The sequence below is a fragment of the Heterocephalus glaber genome, unplaced genomic scaffold, assembly GCF_053883595.1.
Source record: "Heterocephalus glaber isolate CG9 unplaced genomic scaffold, H.glaber_assembly_v1.0 deba00000621, whole genome shotgun sequence".
Classification (NCBI taxonomy): domain Eukaryota; kingdom Metazoa; phylum Chordata; class Mammalia; order Rodentia; family Bathyergidae; genus Heterocephalus; species Heterocephalus glaber.
Genome location: NW_028258153.1, coordinates 31,375,623 through 31,392,555, shown reverse-complemented (window position 1 = coordinate 31,392,555; position 16,933 = coordinate 31,375,623). Strand labels below are relative to the sequence as shown.

Sequence of the window (16,933 nt, the reverse complement as noted above, 5' to 3'; positions counted from 1 at the left end):
AATGCTACATAATTTTAGGGAAAAATCATTTGATTAGGCCTAGTTCTCCTGCCTACCGGCCAGCTATGACATTTCAAGACATAATTCCATTTTGGCCTCCGGTCACAACTGAGACAATGACCCCGTGATGCTGTGATTCTCCAGGACAAGATTACACCAGTTGAAGACATCCTGGGAGGAACAAAAACTTCACCTACTCAGTTCCTCATTGTTCTTGGATTGTTACACTTTGTTTATCCCGATGTACTGAACACTGCAAGTCATTTGTTACATCTGTTTCTCCTGATGTACTGAATAAAAGGTGCTGTAAGCTGGGGGCTTTCATCTTTGCCTCCCAGAGCAGCACTGATCAGACCCAAAGCTCAGCTTCTCAAAGTCTCATTTTTCTACCTTTCCTGTATAATAAGTTAATTCTCATTGTGCTGCTGTAGCTCGCAGGAGACTAGGACTTACTACAGTGGTTCTAGTAATGGACCCTTTCCCTGTTCCCTACACACCCCCTGTCCCAGAACAGGGAAACTGCAGCTGCTATGCAGACACAGGGGCACCAAGATCCACACACAATCCCTGCTGGTTGCCAAGAAATCTCACTCCCATGATGGCCAAATGCAAACTGCAGCTTCTAGACACCTGGCACCAATAAACCCCAAGGATAAACAGTCGACTCGTGACCGCTCTGAGCATGGCAGGCATGTCAGCAGTGATTAACCTTCACTTAACTCCATCTTTGAGCTTGGGTAAAGAAAACGCTAGCATTTTAATCCAACTAAGAGCATCCTAGAGATTATGATAGGCAGATAAATATAAACAGATCTACACAGCTCCATGCTCTTGAGTTACAGCCATTTTCCTCTGCATACACAAATTAAAGAACCTAGTAAATAATCTACATGAGCTGTGTTCGAGTAGTTTCTCTTTCTCTACCATGAGAAGCACTAAAGTTACCTGGGGAACCCAAATGAGCATCAGAACCTGTGAATGACTATTTTTCAAATGGGTATACTTCACTTTTACAAGTTTTACCATTTTAAAGACATCCTGATGAGGAAAAGGGCCACACCATCACTACACCATCAAACCACAACTGAACCTCAAAGAAAGGGCCAGACAGGACCTTTGGCTTCCCACCACATTCTCCTGGCCAAACCTCCTAGAGAGACATAGGCTGGGGTCAGGACTAGAGTCTAGGTCTAAGTCACAGGTGCTCTGCTGTGGAAAGTACCAGAAAGCATGTCCAAGAACAGAAGCCTTTGCTTCAAGGCCTGATGGAGGGAGCTTCAGGCAGGGCTTGAAGCTGCCACACTGACTGACACACATGGTCACTGGGCCCACACCCTCACAAAACCCTCAGGTCCCCAATGGCCCTTCCTGCACCCCAAGAAGAACCTGCAGCCAGACAACAGGTCAGCCACAAACTCCAGCACAACCCCAGCCATCCAGAGACCAGGTTTTCTGAGAAATGGCCAGACAGAGGATTGACAGGAAGCCACAGAGGCTGACGAGTGGGTGGCACCAAGGCTGGTGCCCTCCCCCTCTCTGGGCAAGGATAGGCCCCTTAGGCCCCAGGGTCCTGGGGGCAGTGCCCCTCTGAGCCTCAGGGAGGACACGGAACTCATATCTACTGTCAGGCCATGAACAAGAGCCTGCTCCTGTCAGCCCATCTACACAGGCCTGGGGTCAAAGCCCAGGCACAGGGCCAGACTCCCACCACCACCCTGCCACCAGCACCAATTTCCAACTGGTGCCCAGCTCCACCCCTCTCTTGCTCACCTTTGCCCCTGAGGGAAAAGCAGGAGAGGAGCCTCCTCCTCCATCAGTCTTGGAGACCCTCCCATGCCCCTCTCCACTCTGTCGGGCAGGTCCTGCCTTCGCAGATGGCAGGATGCCCCGGGCCACCAGGATGAGTCTCCCCTGTTTCAAGGGCATTATTTATCATCAAATTAACGGTCTGGCATTATGGTCTGATAAGAGCAAGCCAGTGGATGAGAGGCCAACCTCAGCAGCTCTTGGTGGGAGGGAATGATAACAAGACTGTGACCTGCAGAGACACTCTCTCCCAGAGAAAGGGAACATCAGTGGGGCAGAGCTCCAAGACCTGCTTATTATAATAAATACCTCTGGTGTATCTGGGCGCTGCCACCCAGAAAATGAACCTGTTTCTGGGGAAGGACAAGGGAATCCTCCCATAGGCACCTGGAGTCACTGGTGCCTAACTCTAGGGCTGGGGCGCTGGGCAGGAAGTCCCAACTACCCAGAAGGCCAGTCCATGTGTGAGGTCAGCCTGCATGGGGCACCAGAACACAAGAAATGTCAGGCTTATTCCACCCTGACGCTGGCCTGTTCACTTCTGGGAATGAACCACAAGCCCTGCTGCTCCTGGTGCTGACGTCCAGGAACAGGTCAACCCTGGTTCTCAGACACCTCAGCACGTTCCCTACCTCACCTACAGGCCACACTTGGATATAAAATGTGGCCGTGGGAGCCCAGGCCCCGGGGAACACTGACCAGTGTGACAGTTCATGTACACACAAACCAGACATCTGGTCAAATGTTATGCTTGATGCCTGCGGGGAGGTCTTTATGAATAAGATTAACATTTTAAGCAGAGACCTTGGGCAAAGCACTCAGTGGGGGTGAACTTCATCTAACCAGCTGAAGACCTCCAGACACCACTCAACCTGGAATTGTGCCTCTCCTGTGCATCCCCAGCCAGCTAACCCAGCCTGTGGATGGGCCTCCAGAATCACACAGGCCAGTTCCTTACAAGAATTCCCCCTATCTACACATACCCTGTGGGTTCTGTTTCTCAGGTAGACCTGACCTGGCAAAGCACCAGTTGTTTTTGTTTTTGTGAGACAGGGTCTCGCTATGTAGTTTAGCCTGGCCTTGAACTCACTATGTAGCCCAGGCTGGCCTCAAACTCACGGTGATCCTCCTGCCTCAGTCTCCCCAGTGCTGGGATTATAGCTGTGTGCCACCACACCCAGCACCAGGTGGCTTCTGAGAGCACCTCCAGGCCTGTGCCACACTTGGAGCAGAACCTGGCTAAGCAGGGAAGCCCCTGTAAGCAGTGAGTTCACGGTACCCACAGAAGGCCATGCCTGTGCATGACTGACCACACACGCAGCATCCACTGGGACACCCAGCTGATGTGACCAGGGACAGGAAAGCCAAAGAGCTGACTCCCAGAAAAACATGCCACATGGTTTGTGGAACCCTGTCAAATTCCCCCTGATATGCTATCCATTCTAAATAAGCTAGAGGCATGCAAGAGGAGTGAGGGTAAGTTTTATTTTTCAGCTGAAAACACAAATAAGACTTCTGAAAAGTCAGTTCAGCTGGCTTTCTAAAGAGCAGAGCCCCCTAAACCCAGGAAAGCCCTCCAAAACACAGGCCTCTGGCTTGCTATGTAGTCATTGTGGCTCACATGTGCGGGCACAAGCACATGCATGTACACATACATATGCACACACATATACATGCACACACAGGCACCAAGAAAAGCAGTCAGGGTGTAGCAGACTGGAGAGACATCCACCTGTCTGAAGAACATGGGCATGTACACTTCCAGGGTGCACACAGACAGCTTTTCAGCATAGCATGGAACGTGTACGTCTAAGACACCGTGCTGAGGAGACAGAGCAACCTGCAAAAACCTCCAGTGTGACAACAGCTTTCTGGACACAGTGTGTATGCATGCGTGTGCACGTGTGGGAACATGCATATCTGAAAAGGGCACTAAACACAAAAACTTCAGAAGGGCAAGATGTTAATGGCACTAATGTAGCACAAGAGGAAGCTCTTTGCTTTCTTTCTCCATTTTCTGAACAATGGAAATGCCATTAAAATAAAAGAAAAGCGAGTCAGCACATCTTACTTCCTGTTCATGCTGTAAGATTCAGCAAGCTTTTCTGGATAGACACTACTTAAAAGCCAAGGCCCTACCCACAGACAGAAACCTGACAGAAAAAGATAGAAGGCCCCTTCCTGTTTCCCGAGTCAACATGCCTTGCCATTATTCCACAAGTCAGCCAGTTTCCATCATCCTGCTTCACCACTTCCCACGAGTGCAAAGTGCATCTTGGTTTCTACTTTCCTGTGGATAAAACCCTGCTGAAATAATCCCAGAGAAGGCGATGCCCGCCAGCTCTATCCCCGCCCACCCTGCCCAGTCAGTGTTCCAATGGGAGACCTTTTCCCCTGCTGTAGGAGGCTGAAGGGGCAGGGCCATCACGGCCTGTGTACGAGATCTCATCTACAGAAAGGATCTTTGCAGATGTGATTCGGGATTCGGTGAGGGCTCCAGGAATGATCATCCAGGTGGGCCATAAACCCAAGGGCATGACTCCTTACAAGAGGTACAGAGGCCACAAGGCAAAGTCACAGAGTCCATGTGATGATAGGGGAGAGATTAGAGACATGGCTACAAAGCTAAGGGCCACCTGGGCCACCAAGGGCCATAGAGATAGGAGGGAACCTCCCTGGAGCCTCTGGGAGGCAAAGCCCAGCCACTACCTTGACTTTGACATCCAGGCTCGCAAACTGGGTAAACCAGTGTCTGTTGTTGGAAGGCCCCCAGTCTGGAGTGCTTTCTCACAGCAGCCAAAGGAGACTCACCTGTGTCCCCCAAGATTCTACAGGGAGGGAGCACACTTCCTTCCAGGCTAATGTATGGGGAAGGTGGAAGGTTCCTACTACACAGACCAAGAAAATGTGTGGGATGAAGCAAAACAAGTGACCACACTGTCACCTGGCCACACTCCACCTTCCCACCTAGCCTCTGTCCTGGCCACCCTGCCTCACTCCAAGCCCGCTCCCTCTCCCTAGGGTGCCACTTCTGTACAACACACAGTCCTGTACCACTGCTCATGGTCCTGTGGGTGAGAAGTCTCAGCCAGCCATAGCCAGGGCTGTCTCATCTGTGCCAACGTCTGAGGACATGTGAGGCAGGCACACCTGGTGGATGCAGGCTGCTGTCACCAGAAGGCCTCTCCCTCACATGTCAGGGCTCCGGGCAGAGGGACCTCAGGATGGCCCTGAATCTCTGGGTCCTCCATGGTGCCTCCCTCATGGCTGCCACAAGCCGATTCCTCACTGGGCACTGCAGGGCTCCCAGAGTGAGTATTCTGGTAAACAATAGGGAAGCCACGCTGATCAGAGGAAATGCAAGGCCACGATATCCGTGAGGAAGGGACAGACAGCCTGCAACCAGCCAGAGCAATGGCAACAGATCTACCACCAATGTGTTAAGAATGCCACTTCCTCCTACCTACTCAGCCAGTGGCTGTTTCTGCTACTTGTCCTGAGTTCCAGCCTGGCATTCCTGACTTCACCAGCCCACTTCATCCTCACTGGACACTGCCTACCCTCCAGATCCTTTCAAGGACCCTGTATGCCCCATCAGTACACCTGACCCTTTGTCCCAGTGCAAGGGCATGTCACGTCTGCTGTCCCTCCAGACCACAGCCTTGTATGGATCCAGAGCCCATGACATACTGGCATACACCACCTGATGTTGAGGACTGGAGAGTGGTGGCCTGACTGAAGGACACCATGCAGTGAGACAGAACAGTGAGGCAGAGGAGCAGTTCAGGAGCAGTGACAGGAAAGTTTCCACCCACCTTCTGGGACAGGAGGAGGTGGGCAAAGTGCAGAGGATGTGCCCACGGAGACTGGGAGAGGCAGGGCCGTTGGGTGGGAGGGGAGCAAGCTGTCCCTTCTCACAGAGCAGGCTGGAGAGGGTCCCACATGAAAGCTCTGGGGTGAGATGTAAGCCACAGGTGCCACCGTTCACACAGGGCAAGTGGCAGCCCCTGGAAGGGAAGCCACAAAACCATGAGGGCCCAGAAGAGAACAAAATACTAAAACCCAGCCGGTGAGCAAGATCGTTCAGCAGTCTCTTCTAAAGGCCAAGACTGGAGTTTCAGCAGGCGGCACACGTGTGTCCAGAGTAATGTTCAAAAACTGGAGCAGAAGCACACCATGGGGGTTCAGGTTGAGCATCTCTTCCCTCAAATACCTCAGACCTGGAGTGCTTCAAATTTCAGGTATTTTTGTACTTCAGAATGTTTGCATGATAGCATCTTGGGGGTGGCACTCACATCAGTACACAAGATTCATCAGTTTCATACCCATGCACACAGGCTGAAGGCAAATTTCAACAATATCTTAAATAATCTTGAAGTTGAGTTTCATGGGCTTTTCCACTTGTAGCATCATGTTGGTGGTCAACAAGTTCTAGACTTTGGAGCAGTTCAGATATTCAAGTTAAGGATAAATACCAAGTGAAAGAGAAAAGAGAAAGGTCTTGGTGAGCCAAGCTGAGTGTCACAGACAGATACTAAGTGACACAGAGATGCTGCACAATCTGAAATACACAGAGTCAAAGCAGCCAGAATGAACCAGAATGAACCACTGTCACCAGTTGGGGGACAGAAAGCAGAGTGACCTGGAGAATGGAGGCCAGCAGTGCTCAACCTGGTCCTGAGCATCCCACACTGCCCTCCAGGGTAACTGCAAACATCTCACTGTGCAGGCAAGGAAACGGGAAGTCAGAGGAACCCTGGCTCCCACAAGCCCACAATGGCCACAGCTCTCAGTGGGTGCCACCGTTGCCAGCTGTTCCTTATTTCTGCTGCTCTCTTGGAGCATATACACAGAGAATGTACTCAGCAGAGAAAGGCTACACGCTGGCCACATGGGGGTCACCCATGTCTTATATGGAAGACAAGTGCGAGGTCACAGTTTCAGAACACAGAATCCATCCCTAGTGTCAGCTCTGACCAGACAGGCGTTTTAAAGCGTCAAAGGAGGCCACACCTGGAGGCATTATCCTAAGCAGGAGGAGCTCCAAGTCCACTGGAAAGAAACCACACTCTTCTCAGTCCTGCAGAGCTAAGGTGGCCACCAAGATAGCAAAAGTCACTCTGAGTAACAAAGGTCCCCTAGTACCGGGGTTGGAGAGGACAACACCAACCAGGAGCACTCACTACACTTGGCTGATGAACAGAGCTGTGTTAGGGACAAAGCGTCTGTCCATCTTTAGCTACTACAACGTAAGTGCTAGAATGCTTCAAAATAGTCCTCACACAAACCCTCTGGACTGGCATCTCCGAATGGCAACTATACTCATTTTAGAGAATGCAGACACTGGGTCTCCTCCAGGAAGAGAGAAAAGGAGAAGGTAGGCTGGAGGTCTCTCTTCTCCTGCATTTTTGCAGCATGATGTTTGTGCACAGCCTTCCATCTTTCACGCAGTAATGAATGTGCCCATCACACACGACAGTCTCTTCCAGTTGAAATAAAACCTGTGCCCTCCAGCTCCTGAGTATAGAGCAGTTCCTTGTAAATAAATGCAAACCTGTAACTCCCCAGGGGTTGGTTTTCTGGGCCCTTCCAGGTTTCTATTTTAAAGATCATGTTCTCACCGCCTCCCTAGTTCTGCTGAGCTGGTGAAAACCAATCTCCACTGGATGGACTCTTGTGGAGAGAAAAGAAGAACTGTGAGCCCTCACTTGGAGAGTCCCCTCCAGCCAAACAGAACAGGCAGTGAGCAGGCAGCTTCCCAGGATTCCCTGCTTGAAACCCAAGCCACTGACTGCCTCAGTTTTCAAACAGCCAGATCTGCAATGCCACCTGCACAAGAGCTTTGCTCTGACCCAGTTTCCCTGGCCTTGATATGCAGTTCAACCTCGGGCCTGCAGCAGCAGCAGCACACAGCTCAGACACTGCACTTACTGAGGGTGCTGGCTTATTTCTACCCCAAAAACCCTGAGGGTCAGCCAAGGTGGAGAAATCCAAAGATAGAGTAGTACATGGTGAAAGATCAGCCAGCAGGGAAATAATACACAGCACACACATGCTTAATGACTAAAAATTTCAAACTGTCTGTATAGTCACTCACAGGACCACAGGGCACAAGGGTCAGTCTTTTTTAATGGAAAGATACACAGCACAGTTTTTCCATAAAATCCAATTAAATTATCAGAGTGCCTCCCATACTACTAATAAGCATAACTGTTATTAAACAAAGCTTTGATTTTAGCAACATGTACCTATGAGTGCTTAGATGTGTATGTGTGTGTGTGTGTGTGTGTACTGCTTTACAATGTAAGGTGCTGTGGGTCTTCATTACAATCTGAACGCTGCCAGGCATAAGGCATCTCCACTTCCTGGAAGCTTCTTGACTGCCACGTTTTTAAAATCTGATCAAAATGTTTGCACAATATTGTACATGCATAGCAACCGCTCTGAGGTTGAGTTTCAGACATAACCCTGGAGCCCATGTACAACCCAGTTCAAACTCTGCCAAGAATGGACATTAAAGGAGTTACCCTCCTCCCCTGGGAACAACCGAGGGCTGACCCCACTTACGAAGCGGCTTCCAGGCCAATCCAGGCCTGTGCTACAGACCCCCGTGGGACTGCAGCACAGACAGGGACATCCCACTGCCACACCTTGCAGCCTGTCTCCACTTTGTGGCACCCCCAAACCACTCACTCTGCCTCAGTGCGGGGGAGAGGCAAGAGCAGCTGGCTCGCTTCTCATTATATGCACACCCCTTCAAAGCAGAACCAGGAGACATGCACCTACTCTGGGAGCAAGGCGTATGTAACAGGCCCAGCAAAGTGTGCTGGGTCTTGCAAGACGTACCAGATGCATATATGCATATACTGTGCTGTGACCTTGTGCAATATGTGCTGTGTGTGCGTGTGTGCTCTGTGTGTTTATGGATATGTGCTGGGTGTATGGGGCATGTGGTGTGTGACAGGTGTGGTGATGTGTTCAAATAGTATGTATGCACGCATGCATGTGGTGTGCTGTGATAGGATTACAAAGGGCGTGTCCATTTGTACAATGGGTATTGTGTTGTATGGTGTTATAGAGTATGTAATGTGTGTGGTCTGTGTGCATGCATGGTATGAGGGATGTGTATGTGTACCTAGTGGTATACTGTGGATGGTGTGGTGTGTTTCTGTGTGATATAGGGTATATGTAGCATATGTGTATGGTATGTGCATATGAGGTGTGTATATGGTGTATGTGTTCTCTGTGTAGTATGGGGTGTGGGGATGTATGTGCATGGTTGTGTACATGCTTTGTATATATGTGTGTGATGCAGAACATGTATGTATGCTGTGTTACTTGGGGGGGATATGCAGTATATGTCTGTGTGTGTCTGGCGTATATGGTGTAGTACAGTATACATATGGTGTGTGCAGTGTGGTGGATATATGCTATATGTTTGGTGTGTGTAGTGCACACGTATGTGTGTTGTGTGTAGTGTGTGTGTGTGCATGCACACATATGGTATAGCATTGTGTGGTGGTAGATGCCGTGTGTGGTGGGCCATCTGTGCATGTGTGTGCAATTGATAGTAATGTTTTTCTACCATTTTTTCCTATTTTTCCCTTATAATTTCCATAAAAAGTGTCACTGGCAAAACTCAGGGCAGCACAGACAAGCCTGGTCAGTCACCAACTACACCCAACTGCCCTCTGGACAGCCTGTGCCTCTCTCAGTAACTCCAAATACTCACTGTACACACAGCTTCACAGACTGCCCCGAGCATCTGATTCACTGTCTGACCTCCCATCTTGTGCACTTTACCCCGTTATTTTTAGATACTGACTAATGCTACCAACTCACACCTAATCACTTCTCAGCATCTGCTCAGACTGTATCTGGATTTTCTTTGTATAAATTCACCTTTTAATAAATGCTTCTTTACCTTCATGAGTCTTTATAATCAACCGAATTTCAAGCTTTATTTAAACTTCAGCGGCCAAAGTGCATTTTTAAAGTCTATTGAAGACTTTAAAACACTTGGATCATCTGGCCCTCACCGTGGGTGCTGCAATGCTGACAGGAAAGCAGGCCCAGGATGAGTTCAAGGCATAAATCCTGGGTTCAAACTCAGCTTCACCACGTCTCAGCTGAGGGCCCAGAACTAAGCTTCCTGTTCTCTGGAAAGGAAGGACCGCCTGACCTCCCGGGGCTGTGGCCAGGACTCCAGGAGGGCGGCAGAGAACACTCAACACTCACTGGGTGCGTCACTGAAGAGGCCATCATGAACAAACATCATCGTGTCACTCTTGTCCCTTGCTGCTGCCTTTGCCTCCAATCCCACCTTCAGAGTTGTCGCTCGTGAATGCTAATGTCACACTGCACAGGGACCCGGTCGCTTTGCTTACTGCCCAAGCAACTGCACGATTGTGCCAGGTGACAGAAGCCAGATTCAAAGGCCACAAGCCATACAGTTCTGTTTATATGACATTCTGGGACAGCCTATAAGGACAGAAAACAGATCCCTGCTTGCCGGGACTTGGGAAAGGAACTGACTTCAGAGAGGCTCAAGAAAATTCTGGGGATTATGGAAATTGTCCATATCTCAAGTTGTTGATGGCTACATAATTATATACACTTATCAAGTCGCAGAATGGTACATTTGACAGGGTAGATTTCACTGTATAATTTACACACCAAAGAAATCATACAAATTAATGCTAACTCAAAATCTTGGAAACATAAAATCTTTTTTTTTTTTTGGTCAGGCAAAAATTGCACAATTTATTTTTTTTTGACATATTACTCTTTTTAATATAATGATAATTACATTACATCAAGATTTCATACATGGCAAAATATGGATAATGATCAAAAGTTTCCAAATGTATGTACTTGCTACAGGTTAAAGTCAAAATATAAGTTAAGGATTTGGTTTTTTTCTTTTTTGTTGTTGTTTTGAATTTACATTAAATGTTTTTTTAAAGGCTGTAACATGAAAAAAGAAGACCATAACACAGGTTACATTATGATGACCAACAGTGTTCTACATGACAGAAATCAAAACAAAACAAATGTATACAGTAAATATACCAGTGCTGAACACAGTACTTGAAATTTAACCCAAGCTGCATATGCATAAAATGATCTGACTACAGGATTATGCAAAATAAATTTTTTTGGAACACCAGAATGTCATCTATTTGGACTATAAAGTGACTTATTCCCCTAAAGAGTATTTTGAGACAATTTCTATATGATGTGAAAAGAACTGACATAACACTTAAATAGTACAAAAATAATTGAAAACATATTTGTAATGCAGCTCTCTGTAAAATGTAGAGTTAATCTCATTACTTAAAAAACTGAAAAGCAAAAGACCACCCTGAATAATGATGAAAACCTCAACAAAGAAAAATGCTCATCATTTGGATATCATTGGCAGAAAACTGATAAGATTTTGTTGAAGGGAACAAGGAAGGTGTCTAATGAAGTCATTCATGTAAAATTTGTTCAAAAATGTTCATAAAGTTGTAAATTTCTGCTTGTAACATCTTAAACACACTTTCTACTATTTAACTGGAGGACAAAAGAATATCCTGAAGAAAGTGTTTCTCAAAATGAGGTTCAAAAGTCCAAAAGAGTTCTAATGTGGGCTCAATAATAAACATGGTAAACAAACACCCTGGGTGATTATTCTACACTCTGAAATGCCCTACGGAAAAGAGCAACACTTAAAAGCAAGATCCTAAACATATATCTGACATGTTAGAATTCTCTATAAGTTTATGTTGTGAATAAATTCTGCTTTTTGTTTTAAAACAAGTTCCAGGCATTAAGAGAAACGTACACGCCTTGGAAATGAACAGGACAATGTCTATAAACATTTTCCTTTGATGTTTTCATTAGTTTCAAACTAAATTATATGAAGAAAAGACAATATACGAATACAAGCTTTGGGGCATCTAAAAATGGTCAAAAGATAATTTCTTAGGGCTGGGGATTCACCTCAGTGGCTTCACTGCCCGCTGCGGAAGCGCAAGGACCCAAGCTTGATCCCCGGTACCAAAAAAAAAAAAAAAGATAATTTCTTAAATGTTTACAAATTTTAAATCATTCTGAATTTAAAACTAGATCATTAAGTAAACTTAGGATGCTATATATCATCCTTCTGTTTTAGTATCACTTCTATGCCAAGGATGAGAAAGGTAACCATCATCATCTAAATGTAAATGTTATAATGGTACAATCTTAGTTTAATTTAATTTTAATGATCTAGTTTCAAATTCAGAACAATTTAAAACTTAGAAACATTTTTTTTTTTTTGGTACCGGGGATCGAACTCGGGTCCCTGCGCTTGCGCAGCAGGCAGCAAAACCACTGAGCCAAATCCCCCGCCCTATAAACATTTAATAAATTATCTTTTACTCTTTTTCAGATGCCCCATTTCATGAGAACTATTACCTTTCCAAAGCTTGCAGTCGTATACCGTATTTTCTTCATATAAAAAAGATACAAGTAAATGTGTTTTTAGTCACAATTTTGGTATTTTTTGGATTTTCCTGAAGACTGCACAAACTCACCCCAAAAGGTGGTCAGTTTCAAAAGTGTAGTTGGAGAGAAACTAGCATAGGTAAGATATTTTACTGAAAAGACAAATTGTTTTCTTGTATCATAAGTAAAAAGAAAAAATATTAGGCATTATGTCCCACTCAACAAATGGAATGTGTATACAAGTGTGGTTAACAAGCAACTGCCTCATTGTTATTTAAATCAGTTCATAAAAATCTAATCTATGAACAAAAAATTCCATATTCTCTACTAGAGACTATAAGAATCAAGTATTACATCTAAATATAGCTTCAAAACAATAAATTAAAATTAGCTTCCTGACATCTTTGAAATGGTTAATTCTATCTAGGCTGGTAACAAGTTTTTTCAAGCATTAAATGGGAACATAAGGAAAATGCATAGTTGAAAAATGGGGATCAGACCCCTTCTTCATACATCATAAGATGATTGATATACTCAAAACCTTCAAATTCATATCCATCAAGCTCCCTCACGACATCATTATCATCTGGGGTCAGCTGGACAGGTTCATTAGTAAATTCAGGATCAAAGTTGTCCAAACCGAATCGCTCAGAGATATTTGAGGGATTTTGGGGGTTTTTTTTCCAGAAAGAAGAAACATTTATTTATATTTTCAGTGGACTAAAAGAGGTTTTAAACTGTCACAATTAAAATTTTATGCTTCCAACAATATCATATAATCAATGCAGTTAACTTAAAGCTTCAGGTATTAATTAACTTCATTTAGACGTCTTAAAAAACCAACACAAACATACTTTCTAGAGTGCAAAATGCTTATTAAATACTTCGGTAACACAAAAGCAATTGGTTTTGAAGTATAGGAATCCTTTTCTGAATTGCCACCACACAAAAGATACCTATTGCCGGCAACGGGTGTGGAACAGAACTGCCAGCTCCGGGTAATTGCAACACTGAGATTTTGTGTTCAGTCTCTTCATCTCTCAGGATGACCCACTACTTGTATAAGCTCATGGTCGGGCTCTGGTACATGCACATATATGCATCGCAAAGAAGTCTGCGAGCACAGCCTTGGATTCTCCTGGGGTCCAAGGAGTGTAGGTCCTCGGGAGACAGCTTCAGGTACTCGCCCACTTCTGGGCAGGGGGTCACCTGGGGAATGTTGAAGCCATTCTGACCACCATCCCGGTCAGACATACTGTCAAAAAAGAGCCAGGCAGAATCGTCCTTCCCATACTTTACAAATGCAACATAATGGCTCGTTTCTATGCAGAGAACAGCAAACAACTCCATCTTCTGGCAGGGGATGAAGCTGTGTCTCCGGTCCCAGTCAGGCAAAACTTTGGGGAGTGGCACTGGGTTATATTTATGATTCAACCTCTTGGGATGAAGGCGGTCTTGAGTGTTGCAGGCTTTACAAAACTGCTTGATTTTTCCAGCTGAGATGTCCGGATCATCATACCGCTCTCTACACTCATACATGGCGAGCCCTCTGCAGATCCAGCACTGCCTCGTAGTATCTTCAAGTAAATCTGTTATATTTAATTCCAAAGAAGGAAAAATTTTTTTAAATAATTTCAAGTCTTTTCCAAATCGAGGCATCTGAATAATCAGACATGATGGTGCCTCTGCAAATTTCAGGTTACTGTAGATAAATGACCATTCTAATAACTGTTGAATTGTAGGAACTCCAACTTTCTTGTTTTTTTCAATAAAAATTTGATGGAAGTAACAGTCTTGTACTTTTTGACCTGCTGATCTTATTTTTAATAATGATTCTACCCTTAAAATGTGGTGAAACAGGATATTTAAGAATTCTTCAGGATCTTTTTCTTCACAGGTAAATCCTGATGCAGGTTCAACTTTTTCAAGTATTTTCCTCAGTTTCATAATTTTTGTGGCACACACATATCCATATATTCTCAGAGGATTAACAATTTCTGTCCTCAGAAGTTCTTATGTTTCACTGTAATACTCTACATCATTCTTTTCTTTGGGTCTAAGTAATACAGTGTCCAGAACGGAACTAAAACCAAATAAACAAAATAAGGTTGAATCTAAGTAACAAGAATTGCAATGACCCTGGATCCCTTTCTTCTTTCCAATCATTATCTCCAAACCTTCTTTTTCCATTTTTGGTGGAATGTTTTCTTCTACCACTTCACTTAAATAGCCTCCAAATTCTAGGGAGTTGCAACGCTCAATCTGATTGGAGACAGGCTGCAGGAATGCAAACCTAGAGTCTGGCCTGCAGCTCTTCAGTTTCACGAACAGCGCCGTCTTCGGGGCACAGGTGAAATATCGAGTGCCCCTGAAGGTTCCATGTGTGCAGTCTGCGCATTTGTCCTCCAGTTCCAGTCCAGCTAGCACTTCATTGAGCCCTGGTGGCTGACCGATCCAGCGGATGACCCCATAAAAAGGAGGATTCTCCTTCACTTCAGCCAGTGACCCCACTTCCAGGCCATGTGACCCATTTAAGGTATAAAATAATTCAGATCTATTTCTATTTCCAGGGTCGGAGGTAGATTCTGTAACCTTTGGTTTATTATGGCTGGATGAACCTTTGTCCCCAACACCTTGTGACATAAAGGCAAGTTTGGGAGGCCTCCTTTCCTGTGTCATGCTATCTGGGATGATATCACTGATGTGCAAGAGAATTGTACTTTCAACACTTGCAAAACTACAAAGCTGTACTCCATCAAGCTTTCCATCCCAGTTGCCAATAGCGTTATCCATGTCCACACCAACAAAATATCCTAAGCTCTCTTTTCCTGGCAAAACATCACAGAATATAACTGTTCCAGATTCTATAGTTTTTCCAACCTTCAAAGAAACTCTGGAGCTTATTTCCAAAGGGGGGAGTTCAACCTGCATTGTGTCCACTGGGCCTGCATGATCTTCATCACACTGAAAAAGCTGTTTCCCTTGATATACCCCATCAGTGAAACCTTGACCACGACCTTCTTCCTCTGACATATGGGACCCCGTACAGCCGAACCTGCTACCTGAGATATTTGGTTTAAACGGAGGCACCACCTGCTTTTGTTCCATCATGTCCTGGTCCACATTTTGAAAGAACAGATACTCCTGAATATCACCAAAGCCCCTGTGAGGATGACAACCCATTCGTTCTTTTGGGTATTTGTTTAGAAAATCCTTTTTCACTGCTTTCACTGCTTGCATACAATTTGATTCTTTCTGTTGGACTAACAGTACTTTCCCATAACTTCCTCTGCCAAAGTCCTCAAGCCCTAAGCCAGATGAAGCTTTGCCACTTTCCCTGGTGTTCCCTGCCTCATTCTCTTCATCAACTTGTTCTAAAGCCTCATAAGTTGAAAGGTTATGTGGGATCACTGTGTGTGCAGGGTCTGAAGCCATGGATGATGGATCGACTGGCATCGTGGGCTCTGATGGTAAAGAACACTGCCCACATTCAACTTTGACAAGTTTGTGGCACTTCTTGTGAACTGAGAGTTTACAGTCAGTGCACTTATACATCTGGTGGCCAAGTCCCCCTACACAGTCTGTGCAGACAGCACAGTGAGCTCTCCTGCTGAAGCATTTGGCCTGAAAAGTGTGGCCATTCACATAATACAGCTTTCTCCAGCAGCCTGCAGCTCTGTGGTGGATGGATTTCTCTTCTCCTGGACAAAGCACTTTAGGATGTTCTGGTATACAAGGCGATGAATGAATTAAGAGCTCAGAATCTTTCTTTAGCTTAGAAACCCTAATGGCCTCTTCTAACTCCAACTGAGGTGACACAGTATATGGGTTTCCTCCCTCCTCTACCCAGTGTGTGGTGAAAAGATGTTTATTGTCCAAACACCACACATCTCGATCTTTATCACACAGGCCCTCAAAGGGGATGGAATTCTCAAGTGATCTTGTCATGATGTCCCTTCCCAAAATCAGGGCTGATCGGGTAGAGGTATGGGTGGTAGAGGTGCCTGGGAAGAAGGGACCATAGAAAGGTTGGCTGCCTAGGTAAACAGGCAGGCAGAGCTCAGAGAACGAGAGCAGCCTGACTGTCTGCAGCAACCACACTGGCCAGAATCCTGCAAGGCTCTTTGTGAAGTTGTTTCCAATAGTGGCGGCCAGGCCTGGATGGATGTACACCAGGCTTCTCAGTGTCTCTCGGGGGCTGGTGGCTGTGACTTCGGTCTCCCCCCCCTGGACTTTGACTCTCTAGGTTTTCTGTGCCTGGCTCTGGGGAGACCTGCCCAGGGCTTCTGGGTGTTTCTGGGCCTGGTGATACTTGCCCCACACACTTCCCAGTTTCTGTGCCATTGGTATTTGGGCTTAGGGAGCCTTCACTGGGGTACCTTGATTGTGGTAGGTCACTGGTGGTCACTCCCAGGGAGACCGTCCCTGGGGTGTCTGTGACAGTTGTGTGGCTGCTGCAGCATGGCCTGCAGCATCTGGATGGAGTCAGCCATCTTCTTAATCTTTCACAGATACTGTCTCTACCTGGGATCTTGAGGCTGCGGCTTCTCAAAGTGGAGAAGCAGTTCAGCATATTCGCTGTTGACCATCTCTGGCCAAGTGAGCTTGGGAGACGGCAGTTACAAGATTGTGACACCCATTAGCAAGAGTTCCA

The 16,933-nt window shown here is 45.9% G+C and overlaps 1 protein-coding gene and 1 pseudogene across 6 annotated transcripts in view; both read right to left on the bottom strand.

Moving 5' to 3' along the window:
- Positions 1–16,933, bottom strand: part of Sema4d (semaphorin 4D) — a 128,824-nt gene that overhangs the window by 98,723 nt on the left and 13,168 nt on the right. The window lies entirely within an intron of this gene.
- LOC147829421 (ubiquitin carboxyl-terminal hydrolase CYLD pseudogene) lies at positions 14,102–16,405 on the bottom strand (annotated as a pseudogene).